Source organism: Grammomys surdaster, unplaced genomic scaffold (assembly GCF_004785775.1).
Source record: "Grammomys surdaster isolate TR1022 unplaced genomic scaffold, NIH_TR_1.0 139, whole genome shotgun sequence".
In the NCBI taxonomy this organism is placed as follows: domain Eukaryota; kingdom Metazoa; phylum Chordata; class Mammalia; order Rodentia; family Muridae; genus Grammomys; species Grammomys surdaster.
Window position 1 is genome coordinate 19887908 of NW_021604597.1, and position 24424 is coordinate 19912331.

The following is a 24424-nucleotide window of genomic DNA, read 5'->3' on the forward strand; positions in this document are numbered from 1 at the left end:
CCTTTAGTAATTGAAGATAGACAAAGATTTGCCTTTACGTTGCCATCCATTAACCATGAGGAGCCAGATTATAGATATCATTGAAAAGTCTTACCTCAAGGTATGGCTAATAGTCCCACTATGTGTCAGTTATATGTGGGAAAAGCCTTAATAATTATTAGAAATAAGTATCCTAAATTGAGAATCTGCCATTATATGGATGATGTATTGCTTTGTGGATCTAAGGATGAAGATTTGTGCCTTGCCTATGCAGATTTAATAAAAGTATTTGAGAGTAAAGGTTTATTTATCGCACCAGAAAAGGTGCAGAAAGGCAACGTAGGAGCATTCTTGGGAACTAATATACATTCTCAATTTGTTTCCCCACAGAAAATTACCATTCGTAGGGACCACCTTAAAACATTAAATGACTTTCAAAAACTTTTGGGAGATATTAATTGGATACGTCCCTATCTCAAAATTCCTTCAGCTGAATTAAAGCCTTTATTTGCTATATTAGAAGGAGACAGTCATATCTCCTCACCTAAAAAGCTAACCTCTGCTGCCATAGTAGCTCTGCAGAAAGTAGAAGAAGCCATACAGCAAGCTCAATTAGTGAGAGTTCAGCCTAATGAACCTATTTTCTTATGTGTTTTTGACACGGTCACATTGCCTACAGCAGTGTTGTGGCAGCAGAGACCGTTGCTCTGGATTCATCCTCATGCATCACCAAATAAAACTTTAGATCATTATCCTAAAAGGATTGCAGGCTTCTTTGACACACTTTGGGGAATACCCTGATACGCTTGTAGTTCCATATACAGCCCAACAAGTTCAAGTGCTTTGCACAGTGATAGATATGTGGGCTATACTGAAATGTGTTTTTCCAGGTCATATCGATAATCACTACCCGCACCATCCATTATTACAGTTTGTGTCAAAACATCCTATAATTTTTCCTAAAGTAACTGCCAATGCCCCTTTTCCAAAGGCTATAGACATCTATACAGATGGATCAAAGTCAGGCATTGGATGTTATGTGGCTGATTTTGCTAGCCCAGTAAAGTTTAAATTTGCTCCAGACACTCCGCAATTGGTAGAGTGTCAAGTGGTTTTAGAAGTCTTCAAGGCTTTCCCTGGTCCTATAAATATCATTTCTGATTCCCACTATGTGGTGAATGCAATTTGTATTTTAGAGGTCGCAGGCACAATAAAATCAACCAGTCCTGTGGCCCCCATTTTGAAACAAATACAACAGTGTATTTTATCTAGGAATTCAAAATATTTTATTCAACATATTAGAGCCCATACCTTACTACCAGGTCCCATGGTGCTAGGTAATGCTTTAGCTGATGCAGGTACTCGCCAAGCGTTCACTGTTTTGCAAAAGAATCGTACAGCTGCTCAGGAATTTCATAAACTGTTTCATGTTCCAGCCTCCACTCTCAGACTTAAATTTGGTATCCCAAGAGCTGAGGCTCGAGATATTACATTAAACTGCCAGAAATGTGTGGAATTTCACCACCCTCCATGCATTGGAGTAAACCCAAGAGGGCTTAGACCTTTAGATGTCTGGCAGATGGATGTGACACATATTAAACATTTTGGGAAATTACAATATATTCATGTATCTATAGATACTTGCTCTGGTATTATCCATGCTACGCCTATGGCTGGAGAAAAGGTTTCTCATGTTATTGCCCACTGTTTAGAAGCTTGGGCAGCGTGGGGTAAACCACGCCTGCTAAAGACAGATAATGGGCCTTCGTATACAGCTAAAACTTTTGTACAATTTTGTGTGCGCATGCAAGTGCAGCATCGTACTGGATTGCCATACAGTCCTCAAGGTCAAGGCATCATTGAAAGAGCCAATCTAACTTTGAAAATGTATCTGCAAAAACAAAAAGGGGGAATTATGGAATCATCACTGACTCCTAAAGCAGCCCTGTCTCTAACTCTATTTACACTTAAATTTCTTAAAACTGGATGAGAAGGGGCTGATTGCTGCTGACAGGCATAGTAATCCTGTGGAAGATACATGGGAAACGGTGAAATGGAAAGATGTATTGACAAACTCATGGAGAGGGCCGGATCCAGTGCTTACCAGATCCAGGGGAGCTGTTTGTGTTTTCCCACAGAAGGAAGAAAATCCTGTCTGGGTGCCAGCAAGATTAACCAGAGTTGTTGTGGAGCCAAGGACATTTTCTAAGAAGAATGAAGAAGCTGTGGTGGACACTTTTAGTTATGATGACTTATGAAGAAGTGCTAAGTATTCAGTTATGGGCAATAGTTAGATCTTGGCCCGTACCTATGCCCGTTCATGCTAATTCTACTGTGTTGCCATTGTTTACTTCTACTCAGTGTTTTATGGAAGTCCCATGTGCTATGCCTATGGGACAAGAGCCTGTTTTATACAATGCCACTGCATTTCCATTGAATTTTACTCTCTGCTTTACTACTAAGGCTAAAGCTCATACTCCGTGTATTGTACTCAGGAACACCACGTTAACAAACTGGGTGGATCCTGTCTCATTTAGCAAGGTTGGTACCGGAGTCTTGGTTGAGGCACTAAAGCAAGTGTCAGCTGGTAAGATGGAAAGTTCAGGAAATATTCCTAATAATGACGGGGCCTTATTAAATATAACTACCATGTTGCTTCGGAGTAATGTTACCGCACCTTGGACATCACAATGGCCCACTAATAATGCTACATACAAGAGAGTTTTACCTTGGTGTCCCCCTGATCTATCTTTTCCTCCAGTTTTTACTCCATGTCAATCTAAAGAATCTCCTGGATGGAGATTGCTTCAGGATTTGCCCTTTCACCTCCTATAAAATGGGCTGCTATCAACAAGACTGGTATTCGAACAGGAAAGCGAAATATATGGCCCTTTTATCAATGGATACTAACAAATATAGCTGGAGCCAGTACTAGCCTTTCTGCATTTGTTTCTATGCAAGGTCTATATCATGTGATACAAAATATCTCAGCCACCCGTTCCAAATAAGCTATCCTTATCTGGATAGGATTAAGGTAAATGGCGAGCTGGTGAGTTCATCTGCCCCAGCTGCCCCGTATGTGTTTCACCTCCATTTTTCTTTATCTTGGCTGAGTTTGAAAATAATACAAGTTTTCTGAATTGTAGTGCAAGTAATACTACCTGCTACTTAGCTGAATGCTGGAATGGTTCTTTATCTTTGGCCTTAATAGTACATATACCTACTTTTGTGCCAATTCCTGTGGAAGCAGATCCAGATGATTTTCTTATAGCCACTTTATTTAGACACAAAAGAGATTTTGGTATTACAGCTGCTATTGTGACTGCTGTGGCAGTATCAGCAGCAGCTGCTGTGACTGCAGGCATAGCAATAGCCAATCAAGTAAATGCAGCTCAAACTGTTGATGCTTTAGTAGAAAGAGCTGCGGATGCTCTGGTTACACAGCATCAAATGAATGCTCATCTCACTTCTGGTATTCTTCTGGTTAATCAGAGAGTGGACCTTCTTCAAAGCAAATTGGAGGAGATTGTAGATATTGTACAGCTAAGTTGTGTTAGTCATACTAAACATATGTGCATTACCCCATTGAGGTATGATAATTCTGCTTTTAAAGATGGTAACCTGTTGTCTAATTTTTTAAAAGGCAATTGGTCTCAGCAAGTGGAGTGGTTGCAGAATCGTCTGTTGATGGAGATTACAGTACTGAATGGAATCCGCATCAATCCTATCACTATGGGAGATTTCACTTCTTGGCTAACTTCTGCATTTTCCTACTTTAAGGAATGGATAGGGGTAGTTCTCTTTGGGGCTGCAGTTTGTTGCGGACTGGTATTGTGTCTATGGTTGCTTTGCAGACTTAAATTTCGTCAACGAAGAGACAAAATACTAATTGCTCAAGCATTGCTAGCCCTCAAACAAGGTTCATCTCCCGAAATTTGGTTATCCATGTTAAAGAAATAGCCAGCAAACAGATCCCTCAGCCATTGCACCCCAAGGGCTCAGCCCATTGCACTGGGTCAGTGAGGAATCTTAGCCTGGCTGGTCCTTGTCTGTGTAGCTCTGGTACCTGAATATTGAGGCAAACAGCCCTTGCACCCCTGGGAGATGACTCCATTGCACAGGGACGGGTGTTTGCATCTCTATCTGTCTCCCTTAGCCCGTGCACCCAGAGGACTTGTTTCCATTGCACCTGGTAGGGTAGGGAAGACTGTATTTAACTATCAGTCCTTGATCGCTTATTCCCCCAAGATGGAATTTGCTTGATCGGGCTTGAGTTTGAGTCATGATTGGTACCGCGCCACACAGGCCAAGGGCAGCTCCATCTTAATAAAACAAAAGAAGGAATAGCAGCCTCGAACTTCAGTTCTTGCACCTCTTGGGGCTCAGTCCCATTGCACAAGAGAGAATGAGTCGAGCTGCCATAATTTTTCTCAGGCCAGCTGCCATTGATCCCAATGACGGGAATAGGTTGATGCCATAAGCCAGGGGCACATCATCTAGGATTATAGGTAGTGAGTCAACCCCATGACGGGAATAACGAGTGGCCATGACCTGGGTGCACATTCTCTTGCACAGAGAATGCCAGGCATGGGTGCAACCCTCGTAGCCTAAGACAGGGAACTCGCTCTTCCTTATTAGAATTTTGTCCTGTTGATGCTGGCTATGGAGGCACATCAACTAGCCTAAGACAGGGACATTGGCCAGTGCCTGCTCTTAAAAAATAAAATAGGGGGAGATGTAAGGAGCCGCCATTAGAAGATGGCGCTTGGCACCGATGTTTGAGGTGGAAAACAACTGCATTCAGGGTCGTAAACACCTGCTGTGAGCCTGCGTATCTTTCAGAAGCAGCTCCTCACCCTCCCAAGCAGTATGTAAATGAAGTTCTGCAAGAAGCACCAATTAGACATTTATACACAGTCGTGATAACTATTTAAGCAGCACCCATTCTGGGCTTGGGGTCTTTCGCTTTACAATCAATGGTGTGTTCCCCAATAAAGTGCGTGAGGAAGGATCCTGTTGTTGCGTCATCCTTGCTGGCGAGGCGGGCGCGTCACTGCTATAGGTCTGCAGACAAGAATGGAAAGCATGTAAAGAAGGGAGAAAGGATAGTAACAATCTCCTACCTGAGTCCCATCCCTGTGTCTTCAATGGGATAGGCAGAAGGAGGAAAGCTGGGTACAATGCAAGGTTTGTGGGAATTTCTGGGGAGTTGAGGAATGGAATAGAGAGGCAAAGTTCCTGAGAGCTGTTTAGTACAGGGCTGGAGAGGAAACTGGAAAGATTGCTGTGGAGCACAGAAAGGAGAGTGGAAATTGCATATCTCAGTCCCAGCCCGGAGTGGCCACTGAGGTCCAAGATAGTGTTTCAAGATATGAGCTGCTGATTTATGCTTCAGTTATTTATGCTTGCCTGTGTGCAATATCAAGTGTTACATAGTTTAAGAAAAGTCAGAAAATGCTAACTAATAGCAATGTTAATACTCTTAAAGTATTAATGCTTTCATGTGAAGTTGTGAATATTAGTAGGTATTGAGTGGATTGGATACATGTATTTCCTTGGTTGTTTGTAAATTTTTTTTTTACTTTCATTGTTTTTAGAACCTATTCTTAATCAACCAATGTGCATTTCATTTACTCTATTAAGCAAGTATATTACTAGTTTAGTATTGTACTGTTTTTTGTTTTTTGTTTTTACTTTTACACAAGGCATAGAATATAAGGGCACTACCTCTCTGACTAACACTGAAACATGCTGAAAAAATCTTACAATAGAGGGAATTTCTTACCCAAAATGCTGGAACATTGCTTTCTTCTCAGATAAAAGCAGTATACAAAGCTCACTAAGAACATAACCATTTCATAAAATAAAGTAAAACTCCACTGATCAGATATATGTATTCCATATTGAGTTAAAGAGAATCAGAGTATTCGGTATCAGGAAGACCTTCTCAGTGGTACAGGATTTTGCATGTCTTCTTATACTCCCAGTACATCTAAGTTCCTTTGGCTATTGTTTTACTTACTTTGCTATAGACTTAAAATAGAAAATAATGATAATTCTCATTTTTATTTTAGCTTTTAGATATAATCACATTTTTTACATAACAAGGAGAATAACATTTTGTGCAAGGTTAGGGTACAAATTGTGGACAGGACCCTGACAATGAGTAGAATATGAAGGCTAAATGAGACAAGCATGAAAATTTTTTTATATAAAAAGACAGAAAAAGTATCAAATGTTCCCTATTTAGCAATTTATTTATAAAATTATTATGCAATCAAAATCTTTATCAACCTAAGTTACAGAGGCAAGCCACAGAATTATGCCCTTTCTCCATACAATTGCATTTCTCTTGTCTCAAGTTATTTCATAACTAGACGATAGTTTCTGTACATTCAATAGAATCATATTCAAAATATAGACAAGTTCTTTCAGGCACAATGTATGCCATACAATTTGAAAATTATGAGGATACAGAGATGAAATAAACAAACATAAGTAGCATTATAAAGAAGAAAATTGTAGACTTGATCATATCTTCTTGAAATTCGAGATGATGTTATGTAGAAAATACTGACAAAAAGCTCCAAAGTGAAATAATAATTTCTTTATTTTCAAAAGACTGTGCAAAAGTTCACTAGTAAAAAGCAGATAAAAGGATAAGTGAATAATTTTGGATATTTAGCATAAAGTAGGTGCAGTAAATAAAAGTTCATCATGGCACTCCTATGATATGCACATCACTGTCCTTTGACTGTGTTCATTCCTATGTTCTTCTCAGACCTTTCTCTTTATCTTCCTTTTATCTTTCCATACCCCTGCTAATTCCACCATTTCTTCCATGGCCTTCATTCTTTGATGTTCTAGATTCCATATATGCTATTTAATAAGTGATACATGTTTTGGACAGGATTTTTCCCCCTGTAATGGCATGTGTGTTCTTTAGAGTGGAATAAAACTCTGTAGTGTATGTATATTATCCTGCCTTTTTCATTCATCAGTTGACATTAATCTATTTGTGTTCTGTATCTTGGCTACTGAAAAGTAGTACTGGAATTAGGAAGGATGTATACAGATTTCTTTGGCATACTGAGGTTTTACTCTTTTGGGTTTATACTCAGAAGCTCTCAAATGCATAATATTGGGTGAAATGAAATTTTCTGGTTTCTTTAACAACTCAGTTATATCACATGATGTTTCCCTGAAATTTGTCTTGTGAGAGGGCATCTGATGTTTTTCTGGAAACAGGCTCTTAGGAGGACTTGTAATAGAAAGAATGTGAATGAAACCCCACGAACAATGAGAGGATGCTCTTGCATTTCTATGCTGCCATGTACTCTCTCATTGGTCATTGTTGGTCTTTACTTCATAGAGACATATGAGCAAAAGAACTCCTTGTATTCTGTCTGATTCTGGCTGCTACTGCTGACTTCTGCTGATTCAGCAGAGTCTTACCGCTTCTGCAGGTTCATGCCATTGAACCATGTTTGATGTTTTCTATTGAACTAGATTGCTGGTATTTTGACAAGAAAGAATGGATTCACCCCAAGGAACTACTTCTGAACAGGTCCAAAATACTTTTTTTCTTATTTAACATTCTTTTTCCCTTACCTCTGGTGAGAGGATTAAAAGGGAGGTTGAAGTGTTTAAGAACCCTAAATAAAGTAGGTTTTGAAAATAATCTTAGCCTACGATTGCTTTAAATATCTAGAGGAATTTCCATATTAATTCTCAAAGCTGCTGGACTAATTTAAATTCAATGTATTTTATTGTATGTCAATCATCCAAAATGTGTGTTTGATCTATTTACAATAATTTTGATAAGTCATGTTAATGTAGGTCAAAAATATACATCATTAAGATGACCAAATATCTCAAATTTTAGAAGAGAAAATGCTGTGTATATGTGTGAAACAAAAATGTGTGGATATAGTGTGTGTGTGTGTGTGTGTGTGTGTGTGTGTGTGTGCGTGTGTGTGTGTAAAAAGAGTCAGGGAAAGAAGAAAGAAAGAGATGAAAGAGAAATAGAGAATAAACAAGTAAGAAAACAAAAGAGAGTTCAGAATAAATATTTGTATCTGAGACTATTTTGAGTTTTCAGTTTAGTGCTAAAAATTTAGACATTCACTTCCACACCTAGCCTTGGAATATATTTACAAAGTAAAAAATTAAGCATAGCACTATAATATTTACTGTACTGAGTTTAAGGTTGATCATTTATGTAGTAACAACTAAAGAATTTTTACAGCTCAATAGACTCTAATTCAACAACTGATATATTTGAAAGAAAATATATGAATACACAGAGATGATAGCAAAGTAGAAAAAGTATGTGCTAATGTATGTAGGTTTATACAATGCACATATCTTGTTGAAATTTCATATCTCAAGAAATATTTAGAAATGACAGGCATGTGTGTCCAGTATCATGTACAAATATACATAGACTATGAGCAAAACCAGTTCAAAAAATTCAGGAAGACAATGAAGATGGATCAGTAGATTAAACAACTTTATGCACTATCATGAAAACTAGTTTAAGATCCCCAAAAGTTTTATGTCAATTCCTATATTTAATCTCAGCATTCTAGAAAGTAGATACAGAGTAACTCCAGGACAAGCTAGATAGGCAGACTATTAAGAATTGCTAAGCTCTGGGTTCAATGACAGGCTCTTCCTCAACAGAAATAAAGCAGGATTGAGATAGACATCTGGCACCTATAACCAGGAGGAAACACAGACACACACACACAAACACATGCACATCTTATTCACATGCCACCAAGCAGTGGAAAACAGTTAAAATTACATAATCATGAATGTTTAAATATTTAATGTATTCTCTATAATTATATAAAGATAATGTACCTGTGTGGGTTCTAATCATACAAATAATGAAATAAGGCATACTCGAAGTCCTAGCTATTAGGATAATTATCATCTTTGGAGAATAACAAAGGAAGGTGTAATAATAGAAGAAGACATCATTTAACTTTAGTAGTAAATAAAAATATTTTATATATTATGTCATATATATGTAAACTTGTTCACATTTGATGATTAACATTTCATAAGAGGTTTAATGAAAAGTAAATTTAGGATAAAAGTTTGCAATTCAACTTAGGTAATCAAGAGTTCTATAAGAAAGCAGGGTGAGCAAGCCAGAATGGACAAACTAGTAAGCTGCATTCATTCATAGCCTCTGTATCAAGTCCTGTTTCCATGTTATTCCCATGTTTACGTTCTTGATGCTCTGATTTCCTTCAGTGATGGATGATGGTATGGAAGGGTAAGCAGCAAAGAAACAAAAACAAAAACAAAAGCAACAAAACAAACAAGAAAAAAACTACCCTTCTCATCTCAACTTGCTTTTGCTCATTTTGACTCATCATAGCAATAGTAATTCTAACAAAGACAGGTGATCCTATCCAATGGTCAGAATTACAACACATCACCTGTATCTCAGAATCAGGAAGTGTCTCTGAATAGGGGGCAAAAGAATGAAATTGCAAGTGTATCAAGAAATCTGCTGTGAGACTGTGCATTCTAGAAATGACAGATTGACAGGTATATTACACTCACTATGCCAAAGTATGCAGCTGTTCAAACAAAACTTTGACATGGACAACACCAATAGACTTGCTAATACTCAAGAGAGAATTTCATTTGGCCCTATCTCTAAATAAAGAACTACAGGAACATAAGAAATACTATCATGAGAGAAACAGTCTTCCCAAGAAGAGTCACCTAATTGATTAGCCAATACAAAATGGTCAGCCCTGAAATCATGTACATGCAAGAAATACTAAAAGACTCAGCATAATATATTTCTATGTTTTATAACAACTATTATTATAGCAATAATATTTAACAATGCATGTAACAGTAATAATCAAAGAGAAAAATGTCAGGAATGTTAGATGAGTAATTGGGAGGTATTAGAGTACCTGAACATACAAGGTTCACAGAATTTTGTTTATTGACTTGCTTTTTTTTTAACTATTTGCGTTTATTGTCTTGCTTGTTCCTTGAATATTTACATCTATTGTATTACTAGTCTCTCAACCTAGAGCTGACCTTAATACTTTCGTGTAATTAAAATGGTATAAAAACAAAAAGGAGTAGAGGGGATGGGATGGGGGTTTCTAGGGAGGGGAAATGGGAAAAGGAGATGGCATGTGAAATGTAAATAAATAAGTTATCCAATAAAAAAAGAAAAAATTAAAAAAAGAAAAGAAAACGAAAAGGGAAGGTGGAAAATGAAGTAATTGTATTTAATTAAAACAAATGATAGTATTTCACAATTTTGGAATTATCAGTGTCAATATTTAGTGGGTTTGACTTGCACTTCATATAGGTGTCAGAAGCTGGAAAAGATCCATTAGCAGTGAAAGAGAAAAGAAATCATAAGAGAAGATAGTAGTATAACACAATATATAAAAATAGAGATGGTGAATACTATATCTGTAAACTTCTAAAAAAGATGGAGGTGGGTGGATAGGGGAGAGAAAGGCTAAAGGTTAGGCTTAAATAAAACCAGGAAATTATTTTTAAAATGTGGAGACTGTGCTGGCTAGTTTTTATGTCAACTTCATACATGTTAAAGTCACTTGATACAAAATACTCTTAATCAAGTAAATTCATCCACAAGATGGAGATATAAACAAGTCTGTGTGATACTTCTTTATTAATGATTAATGCAGTAGGGCTCAGCCCATTGAGTGTGGTGCTACCGTGGCTGGTGGTCTTAGGTTCTGTAATAAAGAAATCTCAGCAAGGTACAGGGAACAAGCCAGAGAGAAGCAGTTTCCCATGGCTTCTATACCAGCTCCTACTTCTAGGTCCCTAACCTTTTTGAGTTTCTGCCCTGTTCATCGTCAATGATAAATTGTAATATGTAAGAATAAGTGAAATAAGCCCTTTCCTCCTCCAGTTTCTTTTGTTTCATGGTGCTTCAGGAACAGGTATAGAACCCCCAAAGAAGACAGAATTTGGTCCCTAAAGTAGGATATGAATGTAGACCTGACCATGTGTTCAGGATGAATATGGAGAAGCCTTTGAAAATTTGGACTAGAAAACTAATTGAGTATTAAAATCTTGATGAGTTTTTGTGAGAACTTATTTGATAAACCTGAAATGTCCAGGTTGTAGATGCCTGGCTTATGGAATTTCAGAGAGAAATAAATATACTACAGATACCATTTGATAATTTGAAGTTAGAATTATTGGGTTTGGTCAACTGGGGCTGAAAAAACGCCATGATCCAAAAAGACTAGAACCACTAACTTAAACTCTTTGCAGCTGCGACAATTGATGCTGGTTAGCTGAAGCTGAGAAATAAGCAGTGGTTAAGAAAAGACCACCATCTTCTCTAAGTATAGAAGGGCTGTGGCAATTCAGGAACAGCCCTGATTACACACTGAAGGCCTAAAATCAGCCATAGGCCTAAAATCAGCAATAGACCTGTCATACATATATACTAACACCAAGTCTTGGGTCTCTGTGGAAAAACATTGAAACAGATGGCTGTAGGCTATTGTAAACAGGCAGCTTTTGTGGAAATTTACCAGCCCGAGTAGTCATAGACTTTGTAAATAGGTAGCTTTGGCAGACAATACCAACTTAGATAAGGACAAGTGAGACATAAGCAGAGTCATAGTGACCTGTCCCCTGAACCTTCACCCAGCCGATACCTGGTTTTGAAAGATACCTGTATTCCCCCTGAACACCCACACTCCAGTGTCACCATCTTCCCCACGTCCTGCCTTTCTGTGTTTTTAACCCCTGTGGGAATGAATAACGATTTGAGAAAAAATAAACAATTTTAAAAAAGAAAGAAATGAAATGTTTGATAATAAATCCTACTTATTGCCTTAAAAAAAAAAAGAAAATAAAAGACCAGCATCTCTGAGGATCATTGAACTGAGATTAGTTCCTCATGATAAGCTATGGAAGCTGTGGTCAGAGGCAGCTGAGGTAGTCTTCTTCTGACGCTTGGAATCACAAGAGTCACATAGGTAGTACTATCTTTCAAGACATGAATGGATCATGGAGAGAAAGTGAGACATGCAACTGTGAGACATAGCTTATGTCCCTGAACAGAGGCTGCTGGTGAATGTTCAGCCAAGTTGCAGAAGATTCATGCATTGTTTATTTGTCAGTATGAGTTGATGAATGACCATCACAGGCATGCTCATGGATGGAGTCTGCCTGAGCCCGGGCATCAAGCTTTATTTGCTACAGAAGGTGAATCCAGAGAACTGACACAAGGCTTTTGAAAGAGCTCAGAAGAACATAAGTAAACCTCAGGTAATGGAAATTGTATTACATACATTGATTGATTTGAGATTTGGTTTTCTTCAATTATGACTGTATGCTGGTCCTTCTCTCTTAGAAATTAAAATATATTATTTTGAGTTTACATAAACACCATATTGAAAGGGTTTGAACTTTTTAAAAGACTTTGTAATTTTCAGAAGACTTTGAATCTTTTTATTTTATATAGATTTTTTAATTGAAAATTATCTTTATATATAATATATTCTAATCATGGTTTTCTATACCTCTTCTTGCTGTTATCCCTAGTTTTCCACCCACCAAATTCTACTTCTTCTTTCTCTCCTATTTTTATTAGAAAACAAACTGGCAAATAAAAAGTATACAAATAATCCATAATAAAAACAAAATAAAGAAATAGAACAAGAAACAACAGACTCAAATACACAGGCACAGAAAACTAATAAAAAATACAACACTTAAAATCATACTATACAAACCTAAGAGTCGTAAGACAAAATATGTCCAAACAAATATTAGACAAAAAAAATTCTACAAAGTAGTCTGAATTCATTTTGTGCTAGCCATCTACTGCTTAAGACAAGGGTTCTATTTCATTGTCATTAATACACACAATAAGAGTCCATTGGAGACAGCTGATTTTTCCTTAGCAATAGATACAATCGGATATAGTTTCTTGGTGAAGGTTAATTTCATCAAGCCCCTTCCCTCAGTTTCAAGAAGACATAGAGAAAAGGAAGCAAGAAGGATGTAAGAATAAGAAAGGGTATGTGGCATGATGAAAACTGTCTTTCAAAGGTAACAGGACTGATACACATTTAAACTCACAAAAACTACAGTAAGATACACAGGGCTTGCCTGTATTCCAGCCACAAAGGGTATCAGTGCTAAAACCCAGAAGTAAATGTGAGCTTCCATCCATAACTGAGACTTTGGATACTTAAAGAGAATAAATTTTAAGGTGTTAAGTGTTTACATTTGCAAAGACTGGGCTAATACATTTGAAGTATGTTGTATATTGTGGTATCAATATTAATATCAGAGCTTACTGACACGAAGAAAAGAGTTTCTGCCTAGTAAGTAATATATTTGTGTGACAAGTTGTGTAAGTCATTCAGATAGCTAATTTTTATGTCAGTTCGACAAAAGCTGGAGTCATCTCTGAGGACAGAACATAAACTGAGTAAATGTGTTCATTAGATAGGACTTAGGCAAGCCTGTAGGGAATATTCTAAATTAGTGATTGATACAAGAGAGTATCACCTATGTGTTGGTGTTCTGAAGAAGCAATCAGAAGCAAGATTGTATGCAGTACTTCTTTGTGGCCTCTGCATCAACTCATGCTTTCAACTGTCTATCTTGTTTCTGGTTTCTCCCCTGACTACCTTCAATAATGATCTTTAATAAGGAAGAGTAAGTAAAACAAACCCTTTCTTCCCTTTTTTCTTTTGTATCATGGTGTTTCATGAACATTAATAGAAGCTCTAACTAAGACAGAAACTTATCTTTACGTAAGCTTATTAAAAATATAATTTTATAAGGCTTCTTAACCAGGGTACTTAGTGCAAGTCATTAATGTTCCTCTCAGAAGCTATTGCTTACTAAACAATAAACAACAGAATCAGGTATAAAATAGTTCCCCATAAAATGTCCAGAAAGGCTTTACAGTCCTTTACAATTTTAAGTTTACTAGCATTGCTCTTTATTGTCTAGCTCAGCTAGATGGCAAAACAAAACACTGTTACTAAAGATACTATATATGATATTTGCAGAACATAAAGAAATCAAAATGGAATATAAATCGGATTTTCTTCCATGATAGTTGTCCAAGCTCTGGAAGGTATTTGCAAGCTCGTTGGAGAGAAAAATCCCTCAACAATATTATACAGATATGAGTCTAATGATTTACAATAATTTTGTACCAGGCAACGTGTGCCTTCTGGTAAATAATTATCATGGCTATAACAGTGGCAACCAACCATTTTCTAATTGGGTTTGAGGCCTCCTTCACATGAGGGTACTTGCGCCTAATACTCTACACTAGCTAAAGGGCTCAAGGATTTAGAGTATAGAAGGCACACAGAAACCCTCTTACCAGTTTTGTTTTGTTGTAAATGTGTTTCTCAGTTACTACGTAAATACTTACATTCATAGACATAAATGAGTGTTCCTCTTTGCCTTCATCAGTGAAATTTTTTGTGTTGGTAATGCTTAAGACAGATATTAGCATCTCAAAATAGTTAGAATATGTGCAATAGTGTTTAGCCCTAAGTTGGATATCTGTGTAGCTGTTCTTCATTATTTGCAGAATAATATAGAAGAAACAGGGTAAAAATGTAAGAAATAAGGAGAAATGGAGAATATTGAGAATCATTTTCTTCTTCACACAAGTTATTACAGTCCAGTCTTCATAGATCTGTTATTACCTGAAAAGACATGAAGAACACTAGACACATCAATATTTCAATACAGCTAGGCTTGGGTCATAAATCCATATTCTTCCCTACAGACTATTAGTAATTACTAGTTCTTGATGAAGGAATGCAGAAATGCCATTTTCTTGAATGGTATATCCACTGATCAATAATACAGTGAATAACTTCAACTCATCATCAAACCAGCTACATTAATCAAACTCAGTATAGTAAGTCAAACATACATACACATACATACACACACAAACACACACTGTTGTGGGATAATTTTCCCTGAGATAAAACATTTCATATTAGGGAGATACTCCTTAAAATGTACAGCTTTTCATTTTTTCTTTTTTATTATCTTTAATCTTTTCCATAGTCCAGTCATTATCTTCTTCCTGTTCTGCTCTGTGACAGTTCCTCTTCCCCTTCAGCAACCCCATCTCCAAAAAGATGACATAGTCTATTCATGAAGAAAACTTTTTTAATTCGAGCAGTAAACAACTCAAAAGTTTTGTCAGATCCCTGATACTGACCAGATTCCTGAGACCCCCTCTTTCTCCAAGTGTGTATAAACAGTAAGACATGCTAATGGAGACTCTCAGAGAAGCCTAACTACCAAGAGACTCTTATCAAATGAGCTGCCTAAAGAAAGTCAACAACCTTTTGGGGGGCCTGCAAGTTGCACAGTGGGCTCTAGGTTTCCAGCTTACAAGACTCATTTTCAGTGCAGAGGCTCATGTGAATACAATGGCTTCTGACCTAATTATGTTCCTGTAAGTAGTCCCACCATGAACACCTATGCTACTGTAAGCAATGTTCATAAAGTTATTTGTTCACCATTTGATATTAGTGGTATTCTCATTTGGCCTATCACAGATCCCCATCTTGAGAATTTAGGTTGATTTTAATGTAGCCCTAGTAATTAATCAGAAGACTTGATAGGAAGAAAGACTTGTTCAGAAGAAAGGTTTCAGAAAAATTATTTAAAGCAAATATGTAAATCACTTAAACACTACTTTAACAAATGAAGGTGTATACTTATTTCTGAGGGCTGAAATTCCATTAGTGTTTGATGATTAGAGACTATCAAACAGGTTAGTAGCTCCTTCCTTCCTTTTTTCTTCCTTTCTTTTTAATTTCCTTTTTTCTTATGTATGTGTCTGTATTTGTGTGTGTGCATTTGTGTATGAATATGCATACTCAAAAACATTAAATGTATATTGAGGATAAGTAGGGATTGATCAGTTGTCATAGTCACCAACACATTGTTTAGTTTCCCAGCTCTTCTTGGAACAGATGTACATTCTACACTCTTCCTGATGAACTCACTACTGTCTTATCTTTGGAGATACTGAGCAGCTCAATGGCTCACTTTTCTTAGAGCACAAAGCCACACATTTTCTGTATCAATGAACACATGAATCAGGTCTTTGATGAAGCGCCTACTGCACCAGCTGTACCTGGACTTGTTGACTTTCTCCAGCAGCCTGTGGGCTTTCTTGAAGCTCATGACCATGCAATAGCATAGTCCCAAGCTGCTGCCCACCATTGGTGGCTGAAACAGGAAGAACCCGTTTCTTTTTTTTTTCCTGAAAAACCTATTTCATTAATCCTAATAACATGAGATATTATTCATGGCTCTAGAAAAATGCCAAACTTTACAGAATGATGCATGACCTAAAATCCTATAGTGAATTCATTTTTGAATTTGACCTTCTACCTGTCTCTTAAATCACCTTAAGTGTCATTTGTATGAAGGGAATGATATTTTAAACATTTTAATATTTAGATATTTATATACATTTTGAGGAGTTACCAACAAGTGTGTTTAGAGAGACACAAACCAAATGTGACTTGTTTGTGTACTTGTGCTGTGATTTCCTTTTTCATGTTACTTCATTTAATTTATTCACAAAGTAGAAAATTATGTCAAACATATATTTTAATATTTAATGAAAAACTTTAGATGGTTACAAATGACAAACAAACCTTTCAAACATACCGTTATAAGTTTTATGTTTGAAAAACTATTAAAAAGAAATATTTACCACCATTTATGAAAAGTTCTATAATTCTATATATCGTGTCACTATTAGCTAGAAAATTAATTTAAAATCATTCTTACAAATCCTAGTTTTATTTTGACATTAGTCTATATATGTGTTTATAGACATTTAAACATTTTATTTGATTTAATTAAATCAGAAAATCTATCTACACAGCTCTAGAAATATTTAATTTCATAGAACTGCAAATGTAGATGTGTCTGTGAGAAGGGCATCTTTCACGGTACTCTTAGTACTAGTGTTCAAGACCCATTCAATAACAAAAATTGGATCTCAGTCTTGGAGGAGGATCTCAGAAGTTAGGAGCCCTTTCTGCTCTTGAAAAGAACTAGACATTAGTTATCACCACCATGATAGGAAGCTCACAATTATTTGTAGATCCAAACTCTGTTTTAACCTTAGTACAATCCTTCCTGCAAGTGCAAACACATATGTTCGCGTGTACACACACACACACACACACACATGTATAGTATTCAAAATAAACATGTAAGGTAAAAATATTTAAATGTATCTATGCTTAGCTCATCACAATTTGATGGTTTTGTTGTTGAATTATATTTATGGAGATACATGAATTTAATTTTCATATTAAAATTTCTTAAACATTCTGACATGTTTTGTTGTACTTCCAACATTGAAAAAAATCAACACTATTTTCTCTAAATCATTCTTGCTGTCCTTAGCTATACTGAGAGCTGTTAAATACACTGGACAATTGAAATCTATTATTTCAGTTGTAAATATAGCTGAATTTCATATAAATTTGTGAAGCACATAAATGTCTTTATTTGTTTGTTTCTTTTAAGACAATTGAAAAGTCCTACACCCATAACTAGTGAGTATATGAAATTTTGCTGTCTTACATTAAGTTATTATTTGTTTTGATTTTTAACAAAGCAATTTTAATTTGTAATTGTAAAAAACACTTATCCTACATTATTGACAGATGCTGAGCACTGGGTTCTATGACAACATAGAAATCACTCTCCTTGTAACTGACAACATAGAGGGAGAAGCTGAATTAAAATATCAAACTCCCTCTAATTGCTTGTCTCTTTCTATTTGATAAGTATATTTTATTGGAGAGTTTCAATTTCAAAGTAAAATTTAAAGAACTGTAGACATAATTTCTTGGCAAAATGAACTTTATGTTAATACTTTAAAATAGATAGTTGCTTAAAATTTTTTATGAGGTATTACTAAATTGGCTATAAAAGTGTAACTGATGAATCGTATAATTGCTCTGGAAACATCTTAAGTTCTTTGTTGCTTCACTATCTTCAAAACCCTTAGAAAACCACTTTTACATGTGTGCAGAATAATAAGATGAATATATGACATTGAAGACTTTCACAAATTTTAATTTAAAAAAATTCATGTTGAAATTATGTAATAGCCAGTTATGTAGTGTGTGTGTGTGTGTGTGTCTGTGTATGTGTATATATGTGTGTGTGCACTCAAAGAAAATATTTGATTACATTTATAAAACATTTTCATTAATTATCTCTATGGAAAGTTGTTTTTATAGAAAAAATCAAAATTTTTCTATATTATATAAAAATCCACATACCCATAGCCCGTGACAAGTTTTAGTTTTCAGTGTATTACATGGTTATATTGATATAATGTTAGGCATCTTTTCCAGGGAATCACAAAGGGATAATTCAACCTTCTCGTTGAATGTGTATTCATTTATATGCTTCTTGAGGGCACCATCAATCATGCTCATGAGTTTACTACTACATTTGTGCTGACATCTTCTAAATCTACTTTCAGTATCTGCTGACCCAGTGCTGACTCTCCCTTTGAGCTAGTGTCTTTATGACATTTGAGTGTGGGATAGATATCACCTGCAGTAATTCTTTCAATATGAACACTACTGCTTGCAGGCATTTTCTGGCAAGCTGCTCTGATCCTTTCATGATTGTGGTTGTGTATAGTAATACAAATTTTTGGCTTCTTCATTCTACTAATGTCCAAAAATATAGTTAAAGTACACCATATTTCTTATTCCACACTGTGATATTTCTGGTTGTCTGTTTTAAATTAATCTTAATTCCTTGGTCTATCAGTACATACATGAATTCGTAATGATCTTCTAAATTAAAGAAAAAAGTGTTGAGATCCAAATTTTATAAAGCATGCTATTTTGGAAACAAATATATTTTAGTCAGTAACAGATAAAATACCAAGCCTGTAATCATCAACTCTTTCTTCTAAAATAATTATTTAATAATTTTTAATAATTCTTAACTGAATCTCAGTAAAAATTTGTGTAAACTAGTGATTAAACTTAGTGTTCCTTATGTTTTATATATGTTAAATTTCACACGCACACACACAGAATATATATATATATATATATATATATATATATATATATATATATATCCTAGTCCTTTGTTAATTTTGCACCTTTTTATCATATTCACACTCTATGTCTTTTCATTTCATCCCCCTTCTTCACCTCTCCAACTTTATGTCCCTTTTTACTTCCTCAAGTCCAGTATATGATTGGATGTATTGGAACATAGTTGAGCTCCTAGAGTTTACATTCTAAGAAAAAACTTAATTCCCTTTTCTCAGCAAATCTGAACAGCTCCTTTCAAATGATAAGACGTTATGACCAACTCTGCACTCCATGCTGAAAATTTGTGTGTGTTGGTCTTGCACAAATCTGCAAGCTTCCATAAGTGATATAAGATTATATATGCAGCTGCACTTCATGTCTAGAAAACAGTTTTCTTGTAGTTATATATCTCTTCTTGTTTAATAGATCTTCTCCTCTCTTCCACTATGATCCTACAAGTTTTTACTAAGCAAATTTAAACAGCTTGTCTGTTTGTAACTCAATGTTAAAAGTCCATGAATATTATGATCATTTTTTGTGCCACTTTATTTCAGAATTTAATCTATTTTGCACTTTCTGCTTTAATTGATTATTATAATAAATATATAATGTAGCTGATTGTTAGTGAATCAGTATGCTTCATTAATTTCAACAGCTAAATTTCAGAGCACTAAAGTATTCAAAATGTAATCTTTTGTTATCCATTTTTAAATATGCAAAAAGACATTTCAACCAATGATTAATGTTTGTAAAATATACAGAAAATATAAAATAATATGATTTCTTGCTCTTCTAAAGATATAAATATTCAAATATTGTCCCCAAACTTAATGGCACTCATTTTAATACTATTGTATTAAAATAAGTAAAGTAAATATATTAAAATCTTAAACCAAAAATTCAGTAATTAATTTTAACTTTGTAGTTTTTCAATCCTGTAATTAGAATATCGGGGCTGATCTGTGCTAGTAATAATACTTTGCCCCTGGAAAAAAACTTGAAGCAGTAAACTTAGCATTTAATTTTTAAAAAGTACATAAATATCAAAAAATACTTAAAAATTTGAATTTATTTGAAATCTAGATCAAAATTGCTAACCCAATTTTTAATAGAAATTCTGTCTTACATCATGAGTTTTCCTCATTTTAAAGGAGTAATGCTGTTTATGCTAAGAACTACAATCATCTTAGATTCTAAATATGAAATGATATATAAGTATCAGACTTCTAAATATGAAATGATAAATAATATAAATATGACAAATATCTTCCTTTATAAAAGTAAATGCCAAACTGTTTCAAAACTTCAATCATGAACCAGACAATTATCACAAGTTTGAGGTTCATTTTGGTCTATGAAGCAAATATCTGGCAATACTGAGCTACATGATATGACATGCTCCTTAAAACAGCCAGTGTTAAAATGGGGAAGAAGAGGGAAGAGAGAGGGAGAAGACTAGGAGAAAGGACAAATTAGAATGAGAGAGGGAAAGAAAGGAATGAGTAGCAGAAACATAAAGAAAGGTATTATATTGGTAGTAAATATAGAAGAAAATACAATATAGTAAACATGAAATAACATAAAATATAATATCAATAATAGAGAAGCTTCTGGTCCCTGAATGCCAAAGACACTCCTGGAAGGCATAAGGATCTAGACTTTTAACTGGACAGCGATAAGTGAAAACAGAAATGTTCCAGCCAGGCTGCCAAGGCCGATAGCAATACCCAAACTGGTCACTGGAAAGGTGCCCATCCCAAACTCAGGGATCAGCTGAAGAAGAAGTCCTCCAAAAAGGTTTTGAAAATACTGCAGGAGAAGATGTTGAAGTTGCAGCATGTCATCATGGGCCAGTTCTTGCAGTGGACAAGCCAGCAGATACAGTACCTCTCACTAGAATATCATCAACACACAAGAGCCTCCAGGAATCAGGAAAAGAAGATGGGCCACTTACTGTCTCACATTGTCAACCTTGTATGGTCTAACACTGTAAAGAAACTGAAGTTCCAAGTACCTCTCCCTTGCTCGGACTCTAGATGTGCCATCAAAGCTGGTCACCAGGCCCTGTCATCTTGGCAGACTGGCCAACCCAGGCCTATGCTGCGTGATCTTGAGACTGCCTTTGCCAGCTGCACCCTATCCAAGCGTGGGACTGACATCTATGAGTTTTATCATTTAAGCTTCTAGAGCTATGACGCCTATCAGACAGACAAAAACCTCAAGGATGAGAACCCTTTGGGCTACATCTACCTTAGTACCATCGAGAACAAGCTTTGCCTTGACCTGGTAACAGCAAGGTTGACTCAGAGTGACATGAACTGTCTTGATGAAGCCCAGCTGCAGTACTCTGACTGGAAAGGACAACCCTTCCTTCGGGAAGAGCTGGCTAGCTTCTTGACCCACTACTGCAAGGCACCTACACCTCTTGATCCAAAAAATGTGGTGGTTCTGAATGACTGCTCCTCAATCTTTTCTTCACTGGCCATGGTTCTGTGCGACCCAGGTGATGTCCTTCTGATCCCCACACCGTGCTACTGTGACTTCCCCTTCAGCTTCTACTTCTATTCGAAAGTCGAGCTTATTCCTGTCTACTTGGAGAGCCAGGTCACCGGGACCAACTTTTATTCTTACCAACTCGTATTCTTTCCAACTCACTGTGGATAAGCTCAGGCTTGCCCTGACTCAAGCTAAGAAGAAGGAAAAATATTTCAAAGGCACTGTGCTCATCAACCCCCAGAATCCTCTGAGTGGTATCTACACTCAATTGTCACTGCAAAAGTACCTGGTCTACGCCAAAAAGCACAAGCTGCACGTGATTGTGGACGAGAATTACATGCTGTCCGTGTTTGAGCCATCTGCCACATTTCAGAGCATTCTGAGCATAAAAGACTTGCCTGATCCTAACACGATCCATGTGATCTGGGACACTAGTAAGGATTTTGGCATATCTGGCTTCAGCCTTGGTGTTCTCTATACACACAACAAGGAGGTAGCGTCTGCCATGAAACTTTTTGGCTACTACCATGGTGTCTCTGGCATTGTTCAGTACAAGCTGTGGCGACTGCTCCAGGACAAAGAGTGGATCATTAAGGTGTACCTACCTAAAAACCATAGCCGGCTCCGGAAGGCTTATAGCTATGTCACTAAGATACTGGAGAACTTGAAGATCCCTTTTTGCAACTGTGGCTCTGGCCTCTTTGTCTGGATCAACTTGAAAGCCTATCTGAGTCCGTGCACGTTTGAACAAGAGCAGATTCTTTACCAGCGCTTCCAGGATAACAAGCTGTTGATATCTAGTGGCCAGTCCTACAAGTGTATAGAACCTGGCTGGTACTGCCTTGTCTTTGCAGAAAACCACCTTCAACTACAAGTGGGCATGGTTTGGTTCTGCCATGTGCTCTCTGAACACAAACAAGGCATAACGAAAGAGCAGGAGCAGACAACTGGGACCTCGACTGCTGCCTCCAGACTGTCAGAGACCCCTGAAAGTAGCCTTGTGGCCAGAAGACAGTAGGAGGAATTGGAGCCACTGTGCTGTCTGACCTCACTCATCAATCAAGGCCCCTAAGCTGGGTGTCTGACTTTTTTAGAAGGCTTGTTTCTTTTTGTGTTTGCTATCTATCCAGTACTCAAAAATGATGGGTTTTTTTGGTTTTTTTTTTGTTTTTTTTTGTTTTTTGTTTTTTTGTGGTAAGAGGGGGAAGGGAGTTCCCCTGGATTCCTTTTTAGATAGCTTTGTTTTACATTCATCTTTTAATAAAAGTCATGCTCTATTTTCTCCAAAAAAAATAGAAAGACCTTTTATACAAACTTTTAAATCATTTCTGTAATTTGCTCCTTTAAAATTGTTCCACCTATATGTCCAGCCTAAACTTATTTTATTCTGTTTGTTTAATAAGTTTTGCTACATCACTTATTTGACAGGACAAGTGAACAAACACCATGTTTTCACCTGCTATAGATTTTAAATCCCAAACAAGAAAAACATAAGCATTAAGTATGGTTTCTCTACCTCATGACTAGCTTACATACATTCTTCCAAAAAGTATACATTCATAAACATCATAAATTTGATAATAAAGCTAATGCAATCAGCAGAGATTTTCTTTGCAGCATAGCTTTGCAGCCTTTTGTATTCATTATACTTTACACAGATGGGAGAAAATAGGTTATAGTTTCCCTGCCTGATTCCACAGAGAACTTCAAAAAGACTTTGATAGAACTATAAATTTATTAAATGAAACTTAAGAGACTGCCTTGTTTTCTTACCACGATGGTGATAACAATCTTCCAGTATCATAGTCTAATCAGTGCTTCTTTCTACACGTTACTTCAGCTGCAGTGTTTTATCAGAGGGATAAGAAAGTGACTGACACAGATGTGTATGACACTCTGCTTTAGATTTAGAGACAGATTCTAAACAACAGTGACATATAGAAAACTAAATAATTTCCCTTAATCGTCTATTTTGTAAAGGTTTTATATATATGTATGTGTGTGCATGTTTGTATGCATATATTATATTGTATATAATCTTTATATCTATTTAATAACAAATAAGAGTATTGTTTTCTTTTGTACATACTAGTTATATATGTGTAACAAATTTAAAATAGTGATGTCTTACTTTGAAGAGTGAAATTCTGATAATTTTATCATTTTCTTTAGATTATGCATAAGCAGTTAAAAGTAAAATTACTGCAATTTCTAGACAAGAATTTTCATAAACAATGTACATTATAACGTATATTATTCTTAATAATCTGGAACTTTCCTCAAGTTTCTTTAACTAAATGAATGTGTCATATAAGGAAATACATTTCCTTTTTTAATGTGATGCTTACACCAAGCAATGTGACATATCATTAGTATCAAAACATAGCTACTACTTTTTCTAATGTATATTTTTCAAAAAGTGCTTTGCACTGGAGACTTGAGAAAAATGTATATGGCCATCTATTTATTACATATATTCCTGTATCATAAAATATCTACTGGCATTTGATTTTTATGTTGTTATTTTCTTGTCTTTTAAACTGAAGGCTAAACCTTGTGTTTATACATGATAGAAAAAGTGTCTCCCTTTAATATTCATTTGCAACCCCAAATGTTGTATTTTATAAGAAATTTTAAAAATTCAAGATAATATTGAGTTCAAAGGCAAAAAGCAGAATCAGCAAAAGATAATGATATGGTACAGATGTTGAAATAAGTATTTAGGCTTAAAAATAAATGTGATTTTGTTTTTGGTTTCCTATATACTTTATATTAACCTATTATCAGATGCACATTTTAATTTGTTTTGA

At 35.8% G+C, this 24424-nt stretch overlaps 1 pseudogene; it reads left to right on the forward strand.

The window, feature by feature from the left end:
* The first annotated feature begins 55 nt into the window (after positions 1-55).
* LOC114618022 lies at positions 56-22632 on the forward strand (annotated as a pseudogene).
* The last annotated feature ends 1792 nt before the right edge of the window (positions 22633-24424 follow it).